This window comes from Lycorma delicatula, chromosome 4 (genome assembly GCF_047948215.1).
Source record: "Lycorma delicatula isolate Av1 chromosome 4, ASM4794821v1, whole genome shotgun sequence".
NCBI classification, from domain to species: Eukaryota; Metazoa; Arthropoda; class Insecta; order Hemiptera; family Fulgoridae; genus Lycorma; species Lycorma delicatula.
This window is the reverse complement of record NC_134458.1, coordinates 88,660,260-88,683,557: the sequence shown is the minus strand read 5'-3', so window position 1 is coordinate 88,683,557 and position 23,298 is coordinate 88,660,260. Positions and strand designations below refer to the sequence as shown.

Genomic DNA, 23,298 nt, shown 5'->3' with positions numbered 1-23,298 from the left:
ATCAAAAGTAAGCAGAAGGGCGAGTAGTAGTGAAGGCGTGATGAGGGAGAGGCCTCAGTCGTCGATTGATTTCAAAAATACTTTGTTTTATAAACAGATCACTTTTACAATTTCATTTTCTTTTAAAAGTTAGAACTCTGCCACCTAAATATTATTTTCTAACCATTCCTTTATTTCTCTCTCATCCTAATCCTCAAACCCGAAAATTCTCAGAAGAAAATTATTAATCATTATTCGTACCTCTTCACCATCAGTTAGGGATTGGTAAACCTTTAGGTGATTTTTTTTTACTATAGACCGCAATTTTTCTATATACTTTTCGAATTAATCTTATCATAAATTTAATTCTATGATTCATTAAAACACACTGGTTCAATAATAAAAATAAAACTAAAGTGGTTTTTTTTTGGTTTTACGAAACGCAAAAGTACGTGCATATTATAAAAAAACATATGTATACAGAACTAGTAGAATTATTCATTCGGATGTTTGATATTTCGAATTATTAACGTTCTACTGAATTATCAAATTTTATTAGTTCAGAGGTATATTAAATGGAAATCAAATTACATCATAGTCAATACGCATTAATTATTCTGTACAACAGATACGATGTAGGGTGTAGAATATATATATATATCTTGCCGTTATACGAAGATAATTCGGTAGGTGTAATATAATCTACCTTTACTAACCAACAAAACAAATAGTTATGTATAAGGTTTCCAATGGGACGGTTGGGTAAATTTATGTCGGTTACGGGTTGGTAAGGATATCATCATGGAAGAGACCCTTTGGCTAAACTAGGATAATTTCTACGTCCACTCGATTTCTCCTCCGTTCGCTAATTAGCAAATGCAGCGGCATGAAAACCAACCAAATATTTATCTTTAAAAACGTACCTGGTTTGATCCTACCATAAATAAATATTCTATACCGCATTCAATAGGAAATTCGGAAAATTTCTAAACTGGGATAAAATAATAAATATCAAAGTAAAACTACATTGTATCTAAGTATTGTTTAAAGTAAAATGGTGTTTATATATTGAGGGTACACGGTTAGGGATGAACTTTACGTGATAAATTTGCAGTTGTAATGTTCGACATTTACAGGCTGCAATTTTAAACGGAGGATTTGATATATAAAACAAATAATCAAAATAAAAATTCAACTAACGATTTTTTAGAAGGTAGATAATACATTTAGCTCCTTGTTTAATTTAAAAAATTTTATGAAAAATAAAATTAATATTTCGGTACTTACGTATTAGCCCGTCCACCAATAATTGGAAACTTTTGAGTTATTGTTAGTATCACCCGATATAACCATTATATTACCATTTTTATAACCGTTTATTTTATAAATATAATTTAACCAAACTTAACCTACTCACGCTTCGCTCGCTAACCTTGACTAATTAACATAGTAATGCTTTGAGTATTTAAATAATAGTATTTTAATAATGATATAAGTAATTATATCATTATTTATTATTTAAATATTCAAAACATTACTGTTAGTTAGTCGAGGTTAGCGAGCGTAGGTTAAGTTTGGTTAATTTATATCTATAATTACAAACAGTAATGATTATATTTTTAATATGTAAAATAAGTTAATGATCCCGTAACTTTGAGTTACGGGATCATTATGGTTGTGGTCGACGGGCTAATACGTAAGTACCAATATTTTTAAATTACTCTTAAAAATGAAAAATTTAGATGGGAAGTATAAAAAGCTCGTATGTTAATACTTGACGTGACATTAACATTTTATTTTCTCTATTTTATTAAGTATGAAATAGAGAAAATTTGATCTAAATAGGCCTGAAATTTTAGTACAAAAAAATTACAGTTATTAAAATTATAATTTAAAGTATTTCATTGTATTTTACGAAAGATTACTTAAAACAATAATTACGTTAAGAGAAATTACGCATTACTACACAGAGCATACGGTTGTGAACGTACTTTTAGTGTAAGAGATGAAGAGCGGACTGCACTAACACCATATCTCCTCGTGCCAGTTTGACTTCTACAAGGTATAATAATCTATTTTCCATCGGGAGTAGCTGTTTAATGAACATTTTTACATTTAGAAAAAACAATTCTAATTTAAAATGGGGGTAAGGTTGATTTACATGCGTCTTAATTGTAAGATAAAATGGATCACATAACGCAAAGCAATAAACAAATGTACTCTTCATATGAAAACTAATCCATTATAATACGCTGTCACCATTCAAAGGAAAAAATATAGTGAAAGACTATTTAAACCAGAACAGGCAAAATGTATTTAGGCAAGTAGGCTTATGGATTTCCTTTTTTTTATAACAGGAAATCAACCAATCAAAGGGAGTCACCTCGTTGTATTTGTTCAATCTATCGTGTTCTTGTTTTATCTTAATTATATTTCCTTCTGTTTTAAACTCCTGATTTACCTAAATTAAAAGTAAATTAATTAAATAGCACGTACACATTTATTGTAATTTATTTATTATAATGTGTAATTTCTTCCTGTATATATGAAAATGATTTAACATAAAGGAGTAAATATAATTTTAAAAAAATCCCTTTCGACAAGCCGGAAGTCGGAGGTAGATTTCACCGGTGCTAAGTAGGGGATAAAAAAAATTTTCACTTTAAAGTTAAGAAAAACTTCAAATTTACTCAATACGACAATGGTTGCATGTGAAAAAACTTTCCCATGTTTATCATACGATAAGCCTCATCTTCTTACAATTCAAGCAATATTTTGGTCATCCTTTGCCGTAAGGGTGGTTATATCAAAAATTGATTCAGACAAAAGTTTTAGGTAATGTTTAGAGGACTAACGACCACTTTCAACAAATTCGATTATGTGCCTATTAAGGGAGGTATGAATTTTTGTCTTCGAAACCCCATTTTTTTCACCCACTGGTTGGTGATATCAGAATACTTTACTTAGATAAGTTTTAGGCCCTTATCCAAAAACTAGTAAAAATATTTTTAACGAATTCGATATTTTACTTAATAAGAAAGTTATAACATATTTCATTTCCTCGGAAAAGCCCTCTCCATTTCAATCCACATGATCCAATTTTCCCATTAACGAACTCGACCGAAGTTTTGGGTCGTTATATTTTATGTATCAGTTTGAAAGTGATATATACATTTATATATATGTATACACTTTTGAACTGACGGTGGTTTTGGGGTCTGGGAGATATGAAACGCGAAGATGTGTTGACATTTTCCGGAAGTCGAAACATGGTACCCATTACAATAGGTAGCTTTCTTATGAAATCTACCTAATAGTAATAAATATTCATATAAACAACCACATTGCAATAAAACTTTAAAGGTTTAATCAAACAAATTATAACGTTTGTTACGAATATACGGGCGTCTGATAGCAACTCAGTTTTGGCACTAATTCCCACTGTAGATTCGACTACTTATTTTCTAATGATGTGAAAAATGTGTAATATCAGTTGGTTGTTTATACGAGATAAATTGCTTTTAAGTAACTGATACGGTGATTTTCTTCTTCTAAATAATTAAAAAATAAAAACTTCATATAAAATTTCCTAAAACTAGTAAAAATATTTTAAACGAATTCGATATTTTACTTAATAAGAAAGTTATAGCATATTTCATTATTTATTATAATGTATAATTATAATTTATAATTTAATTCGTTAAATTTAAATTAAAAAATTGGCTTTTTTTAGTAAAATCCATTCCAGAACTCTATAAACCGTAATAATTAGATTAGTACCATTATTATTCAAATCCAAATAAATGAAACTGTAGTCGATTTAAAGATTTAATCTAATTTTACAGCATCATTGGTATTTACACGTTATAAAAACATATTCATCAGTATTATTAAAAATTCTGCTGTGTCCATTGCAAACTCTAGCAAAATACTAATAATATTAAAGAAACTTTACATAATACAATATGAGAAAAAATAATAGAGCAAATATTTTCTTTTTTTCGATTTTCCCATTATGGATCTTACACAACTTTTCTCGCCCTTTTTTTTTACTTATATTCCTTCATAATTTATTTTCTCGTTTCTTTCTTCCGACCACTGGATCTCAGTTCCTTTTTTTTATTTTGTCTCAGAAACCTTCCTAATATTCTCGGATTTTTCTTAAAAATTTCTGTGTAAGAATTTCTTTTACAGAAATTTGTTTTTTCTCTATCTTTTTTCACTTCTGAGAACCGAGTTAATTCAGTTTAACCGGTTTTAAGAAGATTAGAATATTCTCTTTGTAGATCTATTTTTGTACATTCTTGAAAAATGCCCGTAAAAAAATTCTATCGAACCGGGAAGTTTTTCGGTTTTTTTTTAAATTTTATACTTCGGAATTATTTTTTATTCCCCAGGTTTCGTTCTGTTTAGTTGATTTTAAATTTTTGCATAAAATTTTTCTTTCTCTTTTTTCTAATTTTTCTATTTAACCTTTTCGTTTAGGTTTAAACAATTCGATACCTAATGACTTTCGGCGTTTACTGGTTTATAATATTTTTCTTTTACATTTAAAAGAATAAACGTAATAAGGCGCGTTAAAAATTCTTATTTAAAAATAAATAAGACGCGTTTATTAGAAGTTTTTGTTGTAAATCTATTTAGTTATTCCGTACGCTTTCTCTATTATCCTAATTCTTTCATGAAACAGCATTTTTTTAAAATTATTGGTAGCAATCTGAGAATTTAAATAAATTCTGATTAAAGTTTATCAAAATTGGTGAGAGAAAAATCCTGTCTTTCAAGAATTACAATTTTGTTGCATTTCAAGACTTGTTTTAAAATTCGAAGAAAATATTAGTTTATACTGCTTAAAAACTTATGGGTATTATTACAGGATTTGTTTGATATAATCTCATAAAGAAAATCTATAGAAATTAACGTGTACGGTGGATTGTATCTTCTCTAACCAGTTTTCAGCTACTGCCTGGTCTGGGTGTGTACTTGTATGTGTATAGGCAAATGCAATTACTGCTACCGGCTTGCCAGGCCTGACTTATCTGCACATGTAGCACGATGTAAGTGTAAATGTACCGGTAAACATGTAGTATGGAACAGATTCAGGTCGACCACTCCTGAAACTACCTTTATGAGAACTCAAACCTTAGAACTCTCGACTTCGAAAATTGATTTTCCAACGACGAGTTTAACTCGGCTGGTTAGTCTAGTACAGTGGAATATCAACAAGAAATAAAATGCTTTTTATGTTTTCCCGCAGTGGTAATTTTGAATATTTCGTAACTTCATTAAGAAATAATATAATAAAAATTATATTTAAAAAATCATCTATATTTTATAAGTTTTATATTTTATTATTTTTTTAAAATTGTTTACCCACGAAGGAACGGACAAGGTATATGCGTTTGGGATGAGAGGTTTTATGTGTGTCTGTTACCATTTTTTTCAAAAACTACTGGACCGATTTCGATGCGGTTTTTTCATTATATAGGTATTCAGAGAAGGTTCTTAGATATGTTTTGAGGTTATAGGCCACCAGGGGGCGCTGCAGTAGATCTGTTTCTCTAAAACGGCTGGGCCGACTTTGATGCGGGTATTTTGCATTATATAGGTTGCACCTCAGGTTGTAACCTTAAATAGGTTACATAGGTATCACCTTAGAGCAGGTTCTTAGATTATTTTTACGGTTATAAGCAGTCAGGGGCCGCTGCAGTAAATATGTTTCTTCAAAACGGCTTCGTGGGTTTTTTAATATTTTTAATTTCATCACTTGTTATCCAATTGTCGGTTTCGCTATTTCAGCTATTAAATATCATTTGCTATTTCAGTACTCATGAAAATAGAACTTATTTTTACACTATAATGATATTTTAACAATACTCTTGTTATATGTACGTAGTTTAATAATTTAATTTGTGATTTAAAAACTGAAATAAATAAGGTATGTCCGGCGATTAGGTAAGAACAGCCGAACTACTTTTACTGGAAAACGGAGAATTAAATACTTTAACTTAAGGAGCTTAGTTATATTTTAACTTAACTAGAATTCTGTACAGAAGAATTGAGAGAGAGTGGAAGAATTTTTAGGAGAAGACCAATTTGGTTTCAGGAAAACTATAGGAACAAGGGAGCGCTCAGATTAATAGTAGAAGGAAGATTAAAGAAAAACAAACCAAACGTAATTGGCATTTATATACTTAGAAAAAGCATTTGATAACGTAGACTGGAATAAAATGTTCAGCATTTAAAAAAATGTAGAATTCAAGTATAGAGATAGAAGAACAGGAACCAAACTGCAACAGTAATAATCAAAGAACCTATGAAAGTGGCCGTAATAAAAAAAGAAAGTCCAACAAGGATGTTCCCTATCCCCGTTACTTTTTAATCTTTACTCTAAACTAGCAGTTAATGATGTTTAAGAAGAATTTAGATCCGGAGTAACGGTGCAACGTGAAAAGATAAAGATGTTACGATTTGATGATGTAGTAATCTTAGCTGAGAGTAAAAAAGATTTAAAAGAAACAACGAATGGCATGGATGAAGTGCTACGCAAGAACTACCGCATGAAAATGAACAAGAACAAAACGAAAGTAATGAACTGAAGTAGAAATAATGAAAATGGACCGCTAAATATAAAAATATAAAAAGAAAATATTAAGGAGGTAGAAGAATTTTGTTTTTTGGGAAGTAGAATTACTAAAGATGGACGAAACAAGAGCGATATAAAATGCCGAACAGCACAGGCGAAACGAGCTTTCAGTCAAAAATATAATTTGCTTACATCAAAAATTAATTTAAACGCCATTAAAACATTTTTGAATGTATATGTTTGGAGTGCAGCTTTATATGGTAGTGAAACTTGGACGATCGGAGTAGCTGAGAAGAAAAGATTAGATGCTTTTGAAATGTGGTGCTATAGGAGAATGTTAAAAATGAGACGGGTGGATAAAGTGACAAATGAAGAAGTGTTACGGCAAATTGATGAAGAGAAAAGCATTTGGAAAAATATAGTTAAAAGAAGAGACAGACTTATAGAACACATTAAGTCATTCAGGAATAGTCGCTTTCATATTGGAGGGACATGTAGATGGGAAAAATTGTGCAGATAGGCAACGTTTGGAATATGTAAAACAAATTGTTAGGGATGTAAGATGTAGGGGGTATACCGAAATGAAACGACTGGCACTAGACAGGAAATGTTGGACAGCTGCATCAAAACATTCAAATGACTGAAGATAAAAAAAAATTAAATAATGTATAAATATATTAAATAATAATGTTACATTTTTAAAACGTTGATGATTTACTGGATTGAAATTAAGAAAATAAGGACAAAACAAAGGGGAAAAAGTGATCCTCTGAAACTTTGGACAAGATTCACGTAGGAACCCTTAATGAAATTTGTTTAACCTATTTTTACGAATTATTTTATTATTAGATTTAATACATATGGGATTTTTTTATTATATATCAGTAAAAATTCAATAAATTTTGGTATATTAAAATTAAAATCATATAACTTTAATTTTTTCGAGTCAAACTCAATAAAATTAAAATTTTCTTTTTTTTTTAAATATTTTATTAAAAAAAGATCGTTTAAATTACGGGTATTATAAGGAGATAAGTTCATGTTTTGTGTAAAAGTTTAAATGATAGAGTAATCTCAAATCGATTACTTTACCTTAGCCGTATTTATTTTTGTATTTTTTTAAGACAGTATTACAGACATTTACAGTATTACAGACGGAAGTATTTAAAAAATGTCTACAACATATCGATATTGAAATATAATTTATTGTTTTATATACGGCTTAACTTTACCGTATTGAGAATAAATAATAAATAAAATTCTATTAGAAAACCATTGAAAAAAAACTTCTGTATAAAAACTTAAGTAATTGAAAACCGATGCAAGTCGGTCGGTGGAATGTTGTTTTATTATTATCATTTTGCTAGAAAAAGTAAATTTTACTAAGTACTTCGAAATCAATTTTTTGAAACTTAATTAGAGAGATAAATAAGTTATAGGAAGATAATATAACTGTATTTAAATTATATGAGTCGTAAATATATAGGTTTTATATAAGTATGACAGCCGTTGGTGAATGAATAATAAATATAATATACTGCGGGGAAGAACAAGAAACATCTGTACAGCAAATGTTAATAATTAGGGTGAACCAATCTCTCTTAATAAAAAAAACTTAACTTAAAAAGAAAAAAACACTATTCTGAGTTATATCGCACTGTTGAAATATTGCAGTTGAAATTCAAAACTATGCTTAATTACTAGGTTAATCCTTATTTAAATGTAAGAGGATTTATCTTACGTATACCATAAAGTTCCTCTTTAATAACGATACGAATATTCGTTAACTGTGAATACTCTACATAAGCGGAATTACCCGTATTCTACAAGTACCACTCTTAAAAATTACCCGGGAAAGAAACCTGTCGATAAAAATCCCCAAAAAATCAATAACTATTTTAATTTTTTTATTCCTTGAGAAAAGTTTCATTAAATTGCGTGCTCATATAAAATAAATCATAAAAAAGTAGTCTTGCTGAGAGGAGGTTCCTTGCTCGAAAGAAAAAGAAAACTTCCTAAGAAAGTTGTTTCAAATTTCGTTTTAGATCATAAAAAGTTTTTGTTAGAAATTATCCTAAATTAGTAAATACAAAAAAAAAAAAAAAACATCCAAAAGTTGGTATAATCATTTGCCCTATTGTTTATGAGGATGAGGTTAAAGTATATTTTCTGAGCTATAAATGCAAAAAAAAAAAAAACATTTCTTCATGAATGAGTCTTTCAAAGGTAAATATTCAAGCGAAGAAAAAGCTAGGATTTCAGTAAGGGTTGTTTGCTTAATGTAAATTCATTCTGTAATATTTGTTAAAATAGGTTTTCCTGATCATGTGAAACAATATATAAACAGAAAAATAAATGTAAATTGAGATAAGCTAATACGATAATAAGACAAATAGAAATAATTTTATGCTTAAAATTTTAATTATTTAAAAAACACAACCTCATTTTTAAATTAATTTTTATAAACTGTTTAGGCGTATGTAAATAATGTGAAATTATATCGAAACGGATTTACAAAAAATATAATTTTAAAATTTAAATTTAATTTTAAATACTCATAATAAATATTTTATTTAGATAATTAATCATTAAAAATATATAAATTTAAAAACTATTTGGAAGGAATGTAGCTTACTTGAAAATACTAAATTAAAAAAAAATTATACATTTTCTTCTGTTTCAGATTTTTACGTTACTGTAAGAAAACGGTGTGATCGCGTTAATCCACAATTAACTCTATTGATGTGATGGCGATATAAATAAGGTAAAATTTCTTTCAGTATCAATTTAAAAATAAATTTACAAAAAAAAAAAAACAATACGTAGTAATACAAGTGCAATTACCTAAGTATAATACTTTTTTAGAAAGATTTAATACACATACATGATGATGTAAAAATTTGTATTTTACAAGTTTAATAACAAGTCATCCATACCTAACGGTTTTTTCGAACTGAACACATTCAGTTTTTCCCTTTTCACAATCTGTTTTTAGACAACCCTATTTTTCTCACGCCACCATTTGCTACCACTATCATTCGTATAGCAATCCCTATTCCGTATATGTTATAATAGAAGTATTATATACGTAGTGAAGGGGAGTTTATATGGCACGTTATTTCTTCATCTACTTTTAAAAAAGAAAATTAGTTCATAAATACAATTCCAAGAAAAATGTAAATGTAGGAATTTGCTCTTTTTACTTGAAAATTTTTTTTTTTTTTTTTTTTAAATAAACTGTGCATGATATCAGTATAATGCATAATAAATGATATAATGTTATAAATGCAAATATGAATCTGCTTTTTTTACTTCAAAAAAAATTGTTTATTTAAAATAAACTGCGCATGATAATTAGTATATTGCTTAATAAATGATGTTATAGTAATAAATGATGCATAATAAATTATATTATGCTATAAATGCAAAAAATTAATTTGCTCGTTTTACTTAAAAAAAAATTGTTTATTTATAATAAACTGTGCATGATAATTAGTATAATGCGAAAAGATATAGAAAATAATTAATTTGGGACAAAAACTGAGGGAATGAAATAAGTTATTAAATATTTTTATAATTTATTCTCATAATATATCTGCTGTTTGAAGAAAAATATTAATTAATGTTGGGGATAGCAAATGAACAACTAAAACTAATGACGTATCTCATTAATGTGTAAAACCGACGTCATTATTTTTTAAACAGATCAACACAGCTATTCCTGATTTTTTCTTTCTGTTTAGTTGTATGAATTAAACAAAGTAGAAAAAAATTTTCCACGCAGTGAACATTATTGTGTAAACCACTGACTTTTAAGATATATACGGCGAAAGTATTTCCAAAATAAAAATGCATTTAATAAATCAGTCACCATTTTTTTTAACATGACTGCCTAAAGAGGTGTATAATGTATGCAGGGTGTATGTTTGTATGTCTGTTTGTTTATTTATTCCACCGCAGCAGCTCAACGACCGAACCGATTTAGATGTATGAAACCGTGTTAGAATCCTTACGTTATCGGGACTATCATAGACTATATAAATATGTGTGTGTATATATATATATATATATATATATATATATATATGTGTGTGTGTGTGTGTGTGTGTAATATTGGAGATTTGCTGGTGAAGCACAACCTTTAATGAATTGAATTAATGAACTGTGAGCCTCTATCATTGTGTTAGCTGAGTTTCAACTGAATGATTCAAATCAATCGAATGAATAATAATAGAAGTATAATAGAATTAAATTTACGTTAAATAAAATAAAATAATATTAAATAAATTTAAAAAACTTCTGTTTAGTAATAACACGTTTCCCTTGGGGACTACGTGAGAGACTATCATCATCATCAACCGGTAACACACGGGATGCCCCTGGGGCGTTGTTTTGGGAGGTGCAATGGGGAGCTCTTATATCTCTGCAAACGATCGTCCGATTTTCAAAATTCAAACGGGGTATTTGTTAGTAGGTTGAAAGCTAATTTTCGCATGCATCAGGTACACTCTCGATCTAACAGATCACGGTTATTCGAAAATATTGTTATATCTTCGCAACCAATCTTCCGATTTAAAAATTCAAACGGGGTATTTCCTTGTATGATACAAAATCAGGATGAAACCAAACCAGAACAAAGGTTAACTGATATACTCAGAAACATCGAGTGGCCTGCGCTACGCCGAGACCAGCTTGAGACCGGCGAGCTCCCACAAACGGATTTTGTAGCGTGTGATGTCAGTACGATTAGAGGTAATGCTGTCGGCATCGGATCGAGGATCAAGCCCACTTTTGTAGAATTTGATGTTTTATGGGGACAGGGTAAAACGGAACGGCATATGCTGCCACTAATGTTGTACAAGGTGTGACGATGCGTAAACTACAAGGGATTACCCTAGATAGAGACGTCGTAGATCTGAGCACTCATATTTTTGCCAAGGTCCAGGCCTATGTAACACCGAATCGCGCGAGACTATCGGAGAGTTTAGCCATTACTTATTTGGATCCCAGAAAATTTCTGTATGATTCGCACGATAAAAAGTCTCTCGAGGAAGTCAATCGCTTGAGAAATCTGTAAGTTTAGATTGGTATACGCCAAGTAAATAAGTAAATTGAAATATTTATAGTTTCCTCATTTGACTCGGTATGTTAAATACGTTATATCCATAAGTTTTCGAATCGTGAATTTTTCGCCATGGTTACTAAAAAGAATTAAATAATAAAAACAATTATAAAGATTAGAAAACATGACTGCCAAATAATAATTAAAATTAAATTGAATCGTTATGCAATATTTAATTAAATAAAATAGTTGGTGGCCGATCAACTTTCAGTTTTAATTTGTTTAAATACACTTTTCAAGTTGTCGAAATAGGCATTTAAGATTATCTAATGATAAAAAATTTTGCTCTTGAACAACTAAATAACAACTAACTTTTAAAAACGAAAGTTTTTAAATGCAGTCGGAGGTTCTTTATTATAGAATAATTACTATTCAGAGCTCTATAATATAGGACAATTACTTTACTATTCAGAGCTATCCGATTGCATTTAAAAATTGTTGTTGGAAGGACAAAATTTTCTTTATCGATGTAAGACCTGGTAAGAACTTAATCATTAGACAACCTCAGATGCCTACTTCTACAAAATTAAAAATGTATTTAAACAAATTAAAACTGTCTGAAACACCCACTATATTATTTAAATAATACTGCATAACGATGTTTAGTCTTTTATTCCCATACCTGTTTTTTTTTATTTTGGGAAGTTGTGTTTTTTAATTTTTATAATTTGTTTTATTTATTTAAATCTATCAGCGTCAAATATTTTTCTAGAAATTTTAAAATCGTAGCTTTTATATTTTCATTGTGTCACCTAAAACAACAAGTTATTTGAAAAAGAAATCGAAATCATTATTTTAATTATATTTCAGGATTTCGATTATTTTTAACAATTTCTATATTAAACAAAAAAGATCAGGAATTGATTTTTATAAGATTCTGTCTTTTTATATTTTAAAATTGTAAATTTATACTACATGGAAACACTACACCAGAAGAGAAAACTGAAACAATCAGAAACTCTTTATCGATATAAATGTAACGTAAATCTCCTTTTAACTTAACTATACACCTCAACTTATGTAACACTTCACTAGATGTTTCTTCAAGTCTTATGGCGTTTTACTATTTAATATTTATTTCTTTCCATTATATGCTTCCTTAGCCATTGCTATTCTTGCTTGTACTTTTTAATCACTTTTTCAATCTTCTGTTAAACATGGTACCTAAATATCTGTAGCGGTTTACTTGTTCAATTATTCTTTCTATTTTACCGACATCACTGACATTTTTTATCCCCTACCCTCATTACTTTTGTTTTTCTTACATTAATTTTCATTGGTATTTTTTTTAATGATTTTTTAATTTTGAAATTATGTGTTGAATAATGTGTGCCTTATTTCCTAAAAATATTGTTATCTACGTTTTTTACACACTTTGTTTTTCTTTTTTTTATGTTCATCCTTTCTTCTTCTTCTATAGAATTTCTGATCACGTTTGTAACGTACATATAAATATGCTCCCCAAAACTATACATATTTATAGTCATTTATTTGTATATCAATTTAACCGCTAATTCATTTTCTAATACTGAAAAATATCTGTAAAAATATTTTATCTCGTAAATGATAAAATTCAACGAACCAATCAGTCAGTTATAATCTGTTGATATTTTACCGCAGATATTAGAAAACGGTAATGATTTACTACTTTAAATTTGTAATACGTTTTTTAAATCTAGATTTTAAAATCAAATATTGCGATAATTAAAGTAAATATTATCAGTTGACCTAGCCATTTCATTTTTTGTAGTGTTGCAAATTATTAGTTATTATTACGTTTTATTATTATTGTTTGAGTTATTAAATGCAATATTAACTGTTCGAAGTTTGATACTGGACGTAATTCTAAAAGAAATACGAAATAAAAAAGTTACTCTGGAGCAGTTTACCTTGTTTTATACACCACGATTGCTTCGTTTTTGCAGTTTTGATTGCTTATAACTTGAAAACGAAGGAATATATGGAGATACGGCTTTCACCATCGTTTTTCGCGTTAAAGTTTTAATAGAATCATACAGATGTCCAGCTTCCTATTAAAAAACAAAAATTAATTCCATATGGCGGATCCGAGTAGGTGGAAAAAATATCAAACACCAAAAAGTGTTTGATTGTTGTACCTATATAGATCTACACTTGTTTCTATCTCCTAGTATCCCTCATTTTTTTAAAATTATGAAGGCGTTTCCATACTTTAATATCACTCTGTATAAATATTTACATGATAAAGCGTATACTTACTTATACTTGGTTACTTAATATTTTGTTAACTGTTCTAAGGTAGGTTTTTTGTACCATGTCTATTTCCATTCTTCTCTACTTCCTCCTAAACTTTTATTTAGTTATTTTTTTAGTTGCTGGTAGCTTCCGTCTCTTTATGGTCTTTCATTTAAATTTATAATTTTTACACTTTCTTACACATTCCATTGATCCTTCTAGCACTCTTCTAATAAATTCTTCTTTTTCACGATACGTCCCAGCTAATTAGCTTCCCTATTCAGAATTTTTGTCATTAAGCTTCTATCCTAAGATCACTCTCTTGATTATTTCTTTTCACTTTGTCTCTCCAATCTCCACATGCCCAAATTGCAAATGCCTCCAACCTCTCCTTTCTTAACATCTATATTCATAGTCATATGATCAAATTCCAAATGCTGCACTTCACAAGATGCTTCTTCAAGTGTTATGGTTGATATTACTATTTACTATTTAATATTTATTTCTTTCCGTTATATTCTTCCTTAGCCATTGATATTCTTGTTTGTACTTTTTAATCGCTTTTTCAATCTTCTGTTAAACATGGTACCTAAATATCTGTAGCGGTTTACTTGTTCAATTATTCTTTCTATTTTACCGACATTCACTGACATTTATTATCTCCTACTCTCATTACTTTTGTTTTCCTAAGATAAATTTTCATTTTGTGTTTTTTTATATGAATTTTTAATTTTGAAATAATGTGTAAAGAATGTAGATAACATGATATTTTTAGGGCATAAGGCACAGATTGATAATCTGTGCCTTATGCCTTATATGCCTTATGCCTTATATCATGTTATCTACATTCTTTACACACTTTATTTTTCTTTTTTATGCTGATACTTTCTTCTTCTTCTACAGAATTTCTGATCATGTTTATTACGTACGTATCAAACATATCACGTGATGGTTCTTGTCTTACTCGCTGATTTTGTTTCTGCAGACGTGCAAGTCAGTAACAATACAGAAAAAAATAAAAAACATGCGAGATGCCAATAAGAAATCTTATCCAAATATATTCATTATATCGCAGGGTTTAACGTGAGATATATCTACCAGCCAACCATACCCGTTAGCAAGATGAACCCATCTTGCTAACGGGATCAACCTGCTATTGTTATATCATTTTAACAGGTAATACCTACTAGAGCGAATAAAGGAAAACATATAGTTGTATTTCTCAAATTATACTCAATAACCCCAGTAAACAGTTTTATGAACAAAGATAAGCTCTTATACAATACGACTTTAAGCTACTGCATTTTCCAAAAACAGCACTCATAATTTTCAAAGGAAGAGATATTAAAACGAAGACATAGTATATAGTATAGCCGCTTCTGTACTCCTTCTATACTACTACAGGTATAGTCCCTACCACAATTCCAGATCACAGCACAATTTTCAAGAATAGGTCTAACCGTAGTCTTATATAGGTGCAAAATGGTTCTTGCATACTGGAAATGCCGACCGACCTAAAGAAGCAAACCAAAATTGCTTCTGGACTTGGAGATTATCCTATTTAAATGCTCGTTGAAAATTAACTTTGAATCAAAGTAAATCCCGAGATCAGAAGTACTTCCAAGACGAGATATAGGGTGCTGACCAATCCTGTAAGTATATTTCGTCATAAGGATTTTCCTAGAGTAGGTTACAAGAACTGTTTTGACAAAATTAAGCGGCATTCTATTATCAACAGACCATTTTTGAAATAACAATAATAATAAAAAGAAGAAGAAGAAAAAAGCAGAAAGTAAGTTACAAAATATTTCATTTTCATTCATTTCTTGTGATTAAAATTATTTACGTTTTATAATACTAAAATTTGTTTTTAATTCAACGAATAACTCATTATATATTTTCAATGGAATAAAACCCCCTTTATTTAACTTTAATATATGTTAGCTTTGCTGAATGTATAATTAAAACGTGTTATGAATAAGGTTTATAAACTTTCTGAGAAAGTAAACAAAAATATTTTTACGTAATTATAGCGTAAATTGATGTTTAGTGGTTGTTTTTTTATGTATTTTTTGTAATTATAAAAAGTTTCCTTGAAGTATAATTTAACCTAAAAGAAACAAATGTTTGTAAATATTTATTATCTCTCTCCCTCGCTCTGTCTCTGTGTGTGTGTGCGCGCGCGCGCGTGTGCTTTAATATTTTATACAATTATTGAATCATGTACTCTTAACCGTACTGCCTGAAACCGAGCTCCTATTTAACTGAAAGGAACATGTTTTATATAAACGGTTTGAATGACGCTACCGTAACACGTAGTAACTAAAAACAATATTATTCATAATAATAATAATTTGCTGCTAGCTAATTATATACAGTCATTCTCATCGTTCTAAAGCTTTGTTCGACGTCATGATTTAAAAAAATAATTAATTCGGATTTTCCGCGAGAAACAGGGATTTTATTTATGTATCGCCTAAAGTAAAGAATAGTTAAAACTTGGAACAACATAGGAACCCCTAAGAGATCTCATTTAGAAAAAAATAATAGGACTGTCTTTTAAATATATCATACGTTACAGTTTTAAATTGTTGAATACACAAGTATAAATAAAAATTATGCTCCAACAACTTACTTTTTCAACCACGCAAAAACGCTTCAGAAATAAATGATGTTTAATTTTTACAATAATACTAATGCGCAACTTGCTAAATGATGTTAATATTGATGGATGTTTTACCAATAGCAGTTTTATTATTCCACTCTTGTGATTTTATACACGAGTACGCTTTTTTTTAGAGTTGGCCTACTTAAAAGTACTAAGTATTAAGTTTAAAAGTATACTCGTATATGTAAAGTGTATACTAGGTATTAATTTATTAATAGTGTGAACTACCAGGGTATCATAAAATATACATGTGATAGTTGTAAGTCAAGCGCCATAGTCCAACTTAAAATAACTACTCAAAATGAAATATAAATTAGCTAATAAAACAGATTTATTTATAGGTCATCGAAAAAGGTTGCAGGAATAAAAAAAGTTATATCTCCTTATTTAATTGAGAGAAAGTATTAATTGGAACTGTAAAGTAATCGTGATATCATCAAAAAATTTACTGGCCGTGACCTTGAGCCGATGCGCACAATGGAACAACCCACAACGCCTCTGCGCCACTGCTAGTCACAACAACGGTAACAGTTCAGCAGAAAGCACAATGAGTTTTGTGGTTAGCGGAGTATAAATCGGTTATAGCTGTTCAACGGACTTTCTGACATGTTTATGAAAATGATCTCCGTCATGCGTTCGCATGACGGAGATCATTTTATGTGATGCATTAGACGGTGGTATGAGCACTTTAAGGAATCGGGCATTGTGGAAGTGAAAAGTCCCCCGGACGGCCCAAAACGAGTGACGAAGCAGCTGATCGTATACGCCAAAGTTGTTTAAGAAGCCCTAAATAGTTCATTTCTAGGCAAAGCTTAATATTATATTTAATATTATTACTGCTAAAGTTTTATATGAATTAAATTTATGTTTAAAGTTACAAAAAAAGAATCTCGATATGTAGTTCTAAGCGAGCGGACTTGTCTCATCTTACCTCCACTACTTTTATAAGTCAGTCACGTATGTTGTACTGTTATCATTTTCTCAGCCTGTTGATTTCTTTATATCTTGAATCTTTAGATCTTGCGCAGTAAAATATTTTATATAAGTAAAAATAACTCAAAATTTGTTATTTACTTAACTTCTCATTAATAAAGTACGTAATTAATTTCAGCTAAGAAAGTAGTAAAATTTAATCATAAAATCTCGATATAGATAAGAACAAATCTACATGTTCATGAATCTGGAAAATTAAACAAATGTAATTAATTACCCGACTACGTCCATAGGAATGGTTGGTATTGTACCTAAATGTAATGTACGTTTATTACCTTCTGTAGTTTCACAGATCCAACCAATTACAACTAACTTTTGAGTAGTAATAGATCTTCGGTCTGAAGGTAACATACGCTGTCCTTCACTGAGAGACAAAATTTAAGAAGTAGGCTATTTTAAAATTTTAATTATGATATTCGATAGAAAAGAAACACTTTTAGCTTTGTGTGATCTTTTTTCAAAAACTCATCGTTCTCGAGATATAAGCGAAAAGTATGCTCAAAAAAATGAAACAGAAATATATCGCGGCTAGCAAGTACATACTTTACATGCGTGTACATTATCATTCAAATTTATATTTGTTTAGCACGTTTCTAAAAAAAAAAGGAAAAAGAAAAAAGTAATAGCAGTATCGTATCTATTATATGACTAGTATATTGAATGGTAAAATTATGGAAAAAAACAAAAAAGCGCTAACCAAAATAATTATTAAAAAACACTACTAATTGTACACATCTACCTAGAATAATTATGAAAAACGAACAAGAAATAGTTAAATAATTCTTTCTTTCTTTTCTTGTAGGTATTTTTCAGGATACAATAAGTTAGTCAGCGATGTGAAATTTAATATTAGTTTTACACTTTATGTTGTAGTCGGGCACCTGTGTAGGCTATTTGAGATTGCAATTTTAATGGCCTCCACTTTGTTAAAGCTAACAGGCATCCGAATACAACATAAAATGTAGAAATAATATTAAATATCACATCGTTCGCTGACTACCTTAACTGTATCCTGAAATTATGCCTGGAAGAAAAGAAAGAAAAACTTATTTAACCATGTTTTTTTCATTTTTCATAATTACTCTAGGTAGATTTGTACAATCACTAACAGGGATTTTTTTTTAATAATTATTTTATTTTTCAAATTCAAAAAATGTGGATATCACATTTCGTTTGTCTGGGTCGTTAAAATGGATTATAAAATGATTTGTTTTTCTTTTTTTATTCGAAAAGTATGATGAATCCTAGCTTCTTAACTAATAGAATAATATTAAACGTTTTATTCGTAAATAAATCAAGCATGTAATAGCAATATACTATTAGAATTAATGTCTTTTATTAAATTTTTTTCTCTAAACCAAAGTAAAACGTACTATGTATTTTTTTTTATAAATGACTACCGATTAAATTAGTCTTTCACTCCTTAAAGCTGATAACTGTCTGTAATATGTAGCAGATATTATCTGAAAATTTTGTTTGGATTCAACGGTTTGTTCGTGGTAGTCTATATTAGCTTTTATTTTTAATTTACGACTTAAATCTACGTGATATCGGGAAATTTGTAATAACATTAAATTAGATGTGGTAAACAAACTGCACAGCTGTTGTTTTAACATTTTATGGTAGTTTTATTTTATTTAATGTTACTATTTTTTTATTAGAGTATGGGGATCGTACATATATAATTTAACTTACCCGGTTCGAATGAGCTCGGTGTGTATTAAGACATTTTACAAAGGTTATATGAATTAATTATGCACACAGCTTGCTTTATTATACAAATAAATTATTTTTTTTCTTAAATAATAAGGCTTCTTATTTCAGAGGTGACGGACTCCAAAGGAGTGGAAGAGTGCGATGAAATTGTGTCAGAATATTATTAAGATTGAGAGGTACTAAAATGCCTAAATATGTGGTAAATCTATTTCTGTACGCACCCCATGAAAGAGCTTTTCGTTTCAGTCGTTATTACACCCGTTAATCTTAAATAGATGGGATCTGAACCATTGGGTATAAGGATAATATTCTGGCCATTCTTTTTCCTGATGTTTCAAAAGGTGTTATCGGTCGCATTGTTCACGACCATCTAGTCTTCAGAAAGGTTTGTGCACGTTGGGTGCCGCACGTCTTAACGGAACGTAACAAAAAAATTCGAATGGGATCTGCTTTGGAATTTTTGATGCGCTGCACACAAAAAGGTGATGAGTTCCTCAATTCAGTTGTTACCTGCGATGAAACAATATTATACGCCAGAGAGAAAACGGCAGTCAAGTGAATGGTGTCATCCTCAGTCACCAACCAGGCCAACAAAGGTCAAGCCATAGCCATTTGGAAGCAAACTGATGGCCACAGTATTTTGGGTTCGGTTTGGCATACTGCTGATTAATTTCATACCGCATGGAATGGCTATAAACGCAGAAGTCTACTGCAAAACTCTACTTAAGTTACGGTATGCCATTCAAAATCGGTGACGTGGACGGCTGACCGAAGGCGTCGTCCTGCTGCACGATGATGCACGTCTACATATTGCGGGTTCGACACGCGATTTAATGAGAACATTTGGATGGGAAATTTACGATCATCCACCATATAATCCGGACTTAGCTCCTTCTGATTACCATTTGTTTAGGAAATTGAAAGAATGTTTGAATGGTAAGCAATTCGCGAGTGATGATGAACCTAAAAATGCTGTTAATCAGTGGCTAAATGGATTGGCGGCAAAAGAATACGACGAGAGTATATTGAAGCTGGTGTATCGCTACGATAAATGTCTTAATTCATATGGCGATTATATAGAGAAGTGTTGTAAGGTATGTAGTTTAAGAGAAATAAAAAAAATTTATAAAATTTTCAGAATAATTTTTTTACAATGAAACGGTTTTTACTTTAGAGTAACCTTTTGTAACATTCCGGAAATTTTTATGGAAATCGGAATTACATTATGAAAATCAGAAAATATATAAAACTATCAATTTATAAATGTAAATGTATGTTTTCTCCAACCAGTTTTCCAGCTATTGGCGGCTTTGAGTGTGTGTGTATAGATTAGCAATTGCCATCACCGCTATCGGCTTGCCAGGCCTGACGTAGTGCAATGTAAGTATAAATGTATCTATAAAGTTATAGTCTGGAACAAACTCAGGTCGACCTCTTCTGAGACGTATGGTTAATTGGAACCCAACCATCAACGTACATCGGTATCTACAGTCTAGCATTCAAATCCATATAAAATCAACTGCCTTCACAAGGACTTGAACATGACAACTCTCGATTTCGAAAATCAGCCGATTTTGCGATTACGAGTTTAACCTCTAGACTAACCCGGCGGGTTAATTAATTTATAAACGTAAATAAAAATGGTAATTCATTCATTTACTCTGCTACACAGCAATTTAATTTAATGTAATCATTGTAATTTTCTTTTTACCAAAACAATTCACTGATTTTCTAAAAACAACTCTCATTTTACTAAACTACAGGATCATTTTTGGGCAGTAGTTTGATATAATATAGTATAACATACAAATTACTGCTATTTATATGGATAAAAAAAGTGTTCCATCATTTTAGTAATTAAAAGTACAGAAGTTATTGTGTTAAAAGAATAAAATTTGAAACTTACTTTCAATATCTGAATTCAATATTATACATAAGAATAAAGTCTAAGAAAAACTTTTATAAAACTTCGCGCTACACACTTGATGTCTCAGCTTTAACTATGAAATTAGACGTATAATGTATTATTTCAATGAAAATTGTTTCAGAGAACAAAATGCAGTGCTGTGTGATATTACTGTTGAGCGAGTTTTGGTAGAATTTACCGCTCCTTTATACCTAGTATTAACCACTCTGACTCTGGTGCAGTCCTTGGCTTCAAATCTCCCTCCTCACATTCACACAATTATAAGTTCATTCATATAATATAGTTCTCCTTTATTCCTGGGCTGTTGATAAAAAATTGTTCCCTCTTGCTGAATATACGGTACGCTTGTATTTATATAAATTTACCCCTTCAAGTCGTTAGAGACCGCTTATCAGAATTTGAAAAACTTAAATCTCATACCACCAGGAAGAAGAACATTCTAATTATAAATTTTCTTGAACATTTTATTTAGTTCTCCGACTAGTTATTTATAAAAATTGAGGAAAGGATAATTAATTATCCCGTTATCAGATAAATACATTTATAGAACGATAAAATTTGTATAAGAACTTTCATGTCAATATAACAAAGCTGTCCAAAAAAAAAAAAAAACATGTTATACATTAAATATTATTTGTTATTTTCATCGATGAAATAAATAAACTATCCCTAACATAAAATACTGTTTAAGACTGCTTTTTGTTGTCTAAGTTAGGTGATGTAACTTAATAGTTGTAGGTGACAAAACATTAGTCACTTATAAAAATGGTATAAGTTTTTAAAATACGATATCCGGCGTACGGATAAATAGAAAAAATGAAAACTGAAGTTTCTTTCCAATGACCTTTATATCAGGAAGATAATATTTAGCCCTAAAAGCAGACCTTTTATCACAGAGTCTGGATTTATATTGAAAATTATTATTTTTTTATTTTTTATTTTTTAACTGAATTTTTACGGGCATCGACTGCTAAAATTGAAAATTGAAAATTGAAAATTATTACTACGTATTATGCGAAGGAAAACCATCTGGCGCCTTCTGTACCACAGGGTTTTTTCTCGGTTATTTGAGTTTCATTTTCATATTTTGATCAATTCTTAATAAAAGCATTAAGTAAAAGAAAGTTTTAAAAACAATTAAATCAATGAAATAAGTTTTTACGATGTTTGAGCAATTACAAAAACATCGTGTCTAGGTAACCGCAGTAGATAAGGGAATCATTTACCATGGAGAATGACAGCCGATTAAGTTCTAATCGTACCAGTTAAATTTGACTATTTCGCCGTTTTTTTCACTAGAACGACCTTGTGTATAATGTAAATAACACATATTCTTATCTGTTTAACCTTGGACTATTAAACTCTACATGCACGAGGGTCATTCAATAGTAATTAAAGAGACAAATGAATGTAGAAAAATTATTATTTATTCAGTGAAAACGAAACTAACGTAAAACTTTTCAAAATTATAACCTGGTGCATTTAGGTATTTCACGACTTTCTGATAGCTTTCTTATTCTAGTAATAAAGGATTGTTACCTTGAATACTGAGTCGTTCTTGTACCTCATTCTTGACCTTCCGATGTTGTCGAACTTGGTGCATGTAAAAACTCTTTGAAATGATCAAGTAAAAAAAAATCTGATGGTGCGAGATGTGGACTGTGAGATGGATATGGCAATACATCTTTCGAACCCCGACTTTTGAGTAGCTTGCATCTTTTGAAGCTGTATCGGGAGGGAAGTTATCATGCAGAAGAATTACACATTTTGAGAGATCCAGAACTTTTTCTCCTTGTCGCTGATTTCACTTTATTTTCTAGCATGTCACAGTAGTACTTACTGTTTGTAGATTGTAGTTATAAGTTTTACCAACACTTTACCAGCTGATGCGTAGGTTTAGAATTTTTCCTAACGGGCTTACTCCGATGTTTCCAATCCATACTCTGACGTTTTCATTCCCAATGATGTTTTCAAGTTTCATAGCAAGTTATTATGTATCTAAAATAGCATTACCTTCCATTAAAAACAGTTTTTTTTTTTTTAATTTCCGTACAAATGTGAATTCGGATGTCTTTGTAAGTCATTTGTCTCGA

General features: G+C 29.8%; 1 protein-coding gene across 11 annotated transcripts in view; it reads left to right on the top strand.

The window, feature by feature from the left end:
• The window catches only part of GlcAT-P (Glucuronyltransferase P), a 764,160-nt gene that overhangs the window by 164,796 nt on the left and 576,066 nt on the right, over positions 1–23,298 (top strand). For all 11 annotated transcript variants that reach the window (XM_075363549.1, XM_075363541.1, XM_075363537.1 and 8 more), the window contains one exon: positions 9,249–9,329. The gene's annotated coding sequence lies outside the window, so the exon portion shown is untranslated. The remainder of the gene's footprint in view (positions 1–9,248; positions 9,330–23,298) is intronic.